We start from the raw sequence: 6,000 nt of genomic DNA on the forward strand, positions 1-6,000 counted from the left end.
AGCCACTCTCCCACACACCCATGAAGTCACTGCAGCTTCTGCCCACCATTATGTTTCAGATTAGTATCCCGCTTTTCTCCAAACATGCTGAGCTTAACCACTGTCTTAACTTGCTTGACATGACATTTTATATCATTCATCTGCTGTACCCAATGCTTTGATGCTTTATCTATCACAAGCATCACTAATCAACCTTCAGATCTGCCATGATGACTGTGTTATATCAACAATTGCTTCTGTACACTTCAGTCTTCCTCTCTTCTTTGACAGCCAGCTACCCACACTCATTTCTTCAACCATGTTTTTTCTGATGACTGGATCGCCTCCCTGCATGTTGGATGCCTGCTCCTCAAATCAAGGGACATCCTGTGCCAAAAAAAAAGACCAAAGACCAGAGGAGAAGACATCTTGAATAGAAAGGCATAAGAGGAAGAATTTTGATAAGGGTTACTGTACACCTCACTTTCCACAGCTGTGTCTGCTTTCCTATCTTGCAAAGCAACATTCTCATACCAGCTTTCCACTTGGCTTTTACAATGACAGCTCAGGCCTAGCTTTCACCCAAAAGACAAAGGGGCAATTTGCTTCCTCAGTGGTTCTCAGCTAATGGACAGGCTCAGCCTCTTGTCTTCTCTGACTGCCAAACTCCAGCAGCCGTGGAAAGGCTAAGCAGCATCATGCATGTGCCGGTGTGCAGGAAGGAGTCTGCCTGCATCACAAGTTAGAAGGCAGATGAAAAACCACTCAGAAGCCTTGATTTACCCACCCTCCCTCACACTCAGAAGTGAGGAGAGCTCCTACTACAGTCTGATGCTGCCTAAAGCTGGGCCTCACACAAATCATTTTCCCTCCCACCTTTCACCTACTTACATTGCCCAACACTGTGTGCTCAGCATCCACACACAGCCCAGAAGCCAGGTGTGATCTCCCACGTAAGCAGAGCCTGTCTCCCCCTACACCCAGTCAGTGTTTGTCAATGCTTTGAGCTGCTGAACAGACCCATCAACACCCCACCTGCCCATCAGCCACCTGCATAGCAGGGCAGTAATGAGTGTGCTCTTCCCAGGCATCTTCGAGGCAGATAATTGCACATATTGATCTCAGACATTAATCAAATCACCTTCCACAACTCTAGCACAGAAAATCCTCTCAAAGCTCCCCATGAACACACATTCCTTCCCTTCCACTAGCCTGGCATGCCCTGATTTGCATCAGATTTATCCTCTGGCCCTCAGCCAGGCAGATACATCATCTGGAGATTCAAAATACCCTGCAAATAGCCTGCAGAAGCCATCCTGCATCCCCAGCCTGTTCCTGAAGCCTGTTACAAAAGAAGTTTCTTCTCCTGCTCCCAGGGAGCAATGACCCTATAAAGCCCTTCTAAGGTCAGTACTGATAACTCAACAGAAGATTTGGCTCTCAGACAGGACTGTTCTTTCCACAGCTCAAGAGAGGCTGGCACATATGACTGGGTTAATACACCTTCCAGTAACTTAAGGGAAGAAACACCATCAAGAAGAGATGCTGTACTCTGACAAGCAGACCCCAGCTGAAGTACAGTGACATGCTCAGCAAAGTACCACCTCCTCATACCCAGCCAAAGTTCAAAACCTTATCAGCACTCGTGGTGACCCCTACCTAAAACAGGGCTTCTTTCTCTGGCAAGCAGAACACTGCTACACTGTTCTTCCAAATACCTCCTCTGCTGCAGGCTTGATCAGATTCCCACTGCAGCCACCTCACAAGAGCCCAGGGAAGGAAAATCCCACAATCTCTTCCCAGCAAAAGAAAGCTGAGCCTTGAAAATCTGGCTAGTGCAAGGACAACAACTGGACCAGGCAAAGACATTTAGGGCTTAACAAACACCCTCATTAAGCAGCACAGGGCATCTGTGCCCCCAGCAGCACAGGCTTTGAAAGCATCAGCAGGCTGTGTGAAGCAATGGGAGCACCTCACTACTCTCAGGGCCAACACTGAGACAGATGAGGTTGGCTCCAGAAAAGGCTGGATGAGCAGCTCTGCTCACCCTCTTTGGGCAAGAAGCTGTCCTGGGAGCATATGTACCCACACATATCCCACTCCAAACATGCCAGCTCCAACACACAAAACATACACCAAAAGAAAGGAGAAGCAATAGCTGAATAAAGTTCCAGACTGAGGGCACGTCATGCCAATGAACAGAGTTTACCTCAAAAAAGAAAACTATTAGGGCTCAGTAGCCCAGCACTGAGACTTAAAACCCAGCCTTCAGCCCATATCAATAACATACCTAAACTCTTCACTATAATAATATGAGGATGGTGCTTATACCCCTCATTGCCAAAATCTGGCCTACTGCAGGCAAAGCCCAAGGGAGCAAGCCCAGAAAAGCAATTTATTGCTATACCTGAAGATTAGTCCTGTTCACACTAAGCACCCCAGCCTGATCACAGGGTGCAGCACAGCAAGCTACCCATGCACAGGGACAGGTGAAGCACAGCCCCAGCGTGCTGGCTTTGGTTTTTCTCTTCAAGCAATTGAGATAACGGCTCTCTGCTTGCTTTATCCAGTTTCAAAAGCAACACTTCAAAGCCATCCCGTGTCAAACACCAGAACAAATTGAAGCCGCCAGAGACACCTCACAGAGAAGAAATTAACACATTATGGGAAGAAGCACTGTAAGCTTAACTTGGAACCATGACAAACACAAAGAGAAAAGCAAGTTTCCTGTTAAGCAAAACCTTTTCCATGAAGTTACAACAGAATAGTAATTTTAGCTTCCTCAGAGCAGCTGAAGAAAACTATATCTCTGCAGGATCAGCAGTTTTCCTTGTTCACAGCATACAGGCCTTTGAGAGCTGCAGTTTATTTTCCCTCAGAGCCAAGGTGAGCAGAGAGAGAACGATATACCTCTGTTCACACCAGCCTGGCAAGGTGTGTGCTCTGAGACACTGCCAGGACAGCTCTGCCCAGAGCAGTGACCCATGAGAATATCCAAACCCCGAGGAGCTCTGGGTGATCCCCAAGGGCAGCAAGGGGGATTAGGAAGCAGCGACAAACCTGCATGGAGCTCATCACACTTCTTACCTTCTCCTCTGCTCCTTCTTTCCCTCAAGAAAGTGGCAAGAGATGACTGGTGTGACAGGACAAACCGTTCGAAATCCAAGCTTTTAGAAGACTGCGGGTTTTCCGTACTTATTTCAGCACTGGGTAAAAGCAAGAGCCGCGAAGCCGCGGCTGCCCGGCACCACGGCTCGTTCCCAGCCCCGCTGCGGCGGCGGCGCGGAGCTCCCGCAGCCCGGGCACTGAGGGAGCGGCCAGAGCACGCCAGCTTAGGAGAGCCCGCCCGCGCCGCCGACCTGCGCTCGGATCCCCACCGTGTCCCGCTCACACAGCCGCCCGCAGACTCAACCTGATGGTGTCCCCCGAGTTACCCCTGCTCTGGGCACGGCTACGGGCGGGTGACCGGCCAGCGCGGCCTAGGCGGCCCCTCAGCCGGGGCGCGCAGCCCCTCACGCCGCCCCTCGGCAGAGCCCCTCACGCCGCCCCGCTGAGGCGGTGGCCCAAGCGGGAGCTCGGCAGCTGCGGAGAGAAGAAGAGAAGAAGGGAGGGGAAAGGAGAAGCCCGCCCCGCGCTTAGCCCCGCGCTCAGCACGGCCCCGCGCCCCGGCCCCGCGCTCACCTGCGCCCGGCGCCGCTGGCTCCAACGTGCCTCAGTTGGCAGCGCCCGGCGAAACTCCCCGGCACGCGCCCTATCAGCGCGCACCGCCCCCGCGGCCGCCCGCCCCCCATTGGCCGCGCACTCGCCCCGCCCCGCCCCGCGCCGTGTAAATAACCGCCCGCGCGCCCGCTCCCATTGGCTGGCGGCCGCCATTGGCCGCTGCGCCGCGCCCGCCGTGTGCCCCTGAGGCTGAGGCGAGGCGGCGCCGGGTCCCTGCCCGGCCGGGCACCGCCAGGCCCTTCCAGCCACTGACCCGCCCAGATCCAGAGCTGGGCTGCGGAGCTGGGCTTCCCGGGTGGAAATGTAATAGAGCAAAGCGGTGCTGGTGGTGGGGAGCGGTGAGTCTGCTGTGCCTGGGACAGTCGTGGTGTGAGGGATGGGGTGTATGAACGTGGTGTGAGGGTGTAACATGGTGTGAGGGATGGGGTGTGTGGAACGTGGTGTGAGGGATGGGGTGTATGAACGTGGTGTGAGCGATGGGGTGTGTGGAACGTGGTGTGAGGGTGTAACATGGTGTGAGGGATGGGGTGTGTGGAACGTGGTGTGAGGGATGGGGTGTATGAACGTGGTGTGAGCGATGGGGTGTGTGGAACGTGGTGTGAGGGTGTAACATGGTGTGAGGGATGGGGTGTGTGGAACGTGGTGTGAGGGATGGGGTGTATGAACATGGTTGGAGTGATGGGATGTTTGGAAAGTGATGTGAGGGTGGAACACAGTGTGAGGGGGTGTACGGAACACAGTGTGAGGGGGTGTATGGAGCACGGTGTGAGGGATGGGGTGTATGGAGCACGGTGTGAGGGATGAGGTGTATGGAGCACGGTATGGGGTGTATGGAACACAGTGTGAGGGATGGGGTGTATGGAACACAGTGTGAGGGATGGGGTATATTGAGTATGGTATGAAGGATGGAGTGTATGGAACATGGTATGAAGGATGGGGTGTTTGGAACCCAGCATGGGGGTGGGCCAGGGTGGACCTGATGGTGTGTTCTCAGGCAGCAAGTTGGCTGCTCCCTGGGTCATGGGTGGTGGGTGTGGGAGGGTTTCCCTATGCAGAAGGGCTGTGGGAATGCCCTTCTATGGCATTGAGGAGATGGTGGTGAGGGTAAAGATCCTGGGGCAGGGTGGCTTCATTCTTTGGCTTCACCCTCCCTCTGGCTGGGTGTTCCCTCATCTCTAGAATAGCAACAGTCAGCTTTGATCATGTGTACAAGCATTTTCTGAAGTCTTACAGCAATGGGGAGAAATGATCAACTAATTCCACTGTCATCAGTCAAGGAATTCCCACAAGCAAATGCCCTCTATGTTTCATGCCACAGAGTTTGCATTTTTTCATTTCCCTGCTCTCTTTTACCTACTTGGCTTACAGTTCCCTGTGCCTCTGAGGGAAGGGGTTCCCAGCCCTGCACCCAGCTGTGAAATGTGTTTCCTGTGGGATTCATGAGGATGTTGGTTTTGTGACAAGTGACTTGTGGCCAAGCTCACTGAGCTCTGCTGTGACCCCACTTGTGGTCAGAGTCCCCACCGGGGGATCTTGGCTTTAGCCAGAGAGCAAGAGTTGGATTAAATCCACATCCTGACTCAACCCACTGCTGCCTGAAGCTCCTTCCTACTGTGACAACAAGCAGATAGAAATGCCTATGCCTACTTCCAGTGGGTCTCAAATAATCCTCTGCTTTGGAAACAAGTTAATTTCTTACCATGGGAGTCATTTCAAAACAGCTCAGCACATTAATAATGCAGCTTATTGTTTACTACCAGCTTTGTTTCCCATCCTCCCCAAAAACTTACTCAGATTATCACTACATTTAGAGAACTACCAAAATGTAATTAAGAGGCACTAATAATTAAAACAGAGAAGATGTCTCAACCTGTGTGAAGACCATGAACTTTTTCCTTTACTCATTCTCTGGGTAGGTGCCTTACAGTCAGATACACCCTACTGCAATTTACTGTGGCCATCCAAGTCTTACAGCTCCTGCAGAAATGTGCTTTGTCACTCTTGTTGGTCACAGGCAGCTGAGCAGCTCTCTATGAACAGGTTTATCCAGGGCTAATGCTCTTCCACTCCCACCTAAACTATTTGCCCATTCTGCATGCTCTGTCCCCTTTATTTATTTTGCAAGGAAGAAAACAAAGTGTGATGGGTTTTTTGATCATGGAATCATGGATTCATTTCAATTGGAAAAGACCTTTAAGATCATCAAGTCCACCACTAACCCATTGCCCTCAGCACCTCAGCTATATTTCAGTAGCTCCAGGAATAGGGTCTCCCCCACCTCCCTGGGCAGCCTGTGCTGGT

The 6,000-nt window shown here is 52.1% G+C and overlaps 1 protein-coding gene across 1 annotated transcript in view; it reads right to left on the reverse strand.

Annotated features, from left to right (window-relative positions):
• Positions 1-3,692, reverse strand: part of CAMKK1 (calcium/calmodulin dependent protein kinase kinase 1) — a 90,218-nt gene extending 86,526 nt beyond the window's left edge. The window contains exon 1 of the mRNA XM_062012338.1: positions 3,661-3,692. The gene's annotated coding sequence lies outside the window, so the exon portion shown is untranslated. The remainder of the gene's footprint in view (positions 1-3,660) is intronic.
• Positions 3,693-6,000: the final 2,308 nt, after the last annotated feature.

Source organism: Colius striatus, chromosome 20 (genome assembly GCF_028858725.1).
Source record: "Colius striatus isolate bColStr4 chromosome 20, bColStr4.1.hap1, whole genome shotgun sequence".
Lineage (NCBI taxonomy): Eukaryota > Metazoa > Chordata > Aves > Coliiformes > Coliidae > Colius > Colius striatus.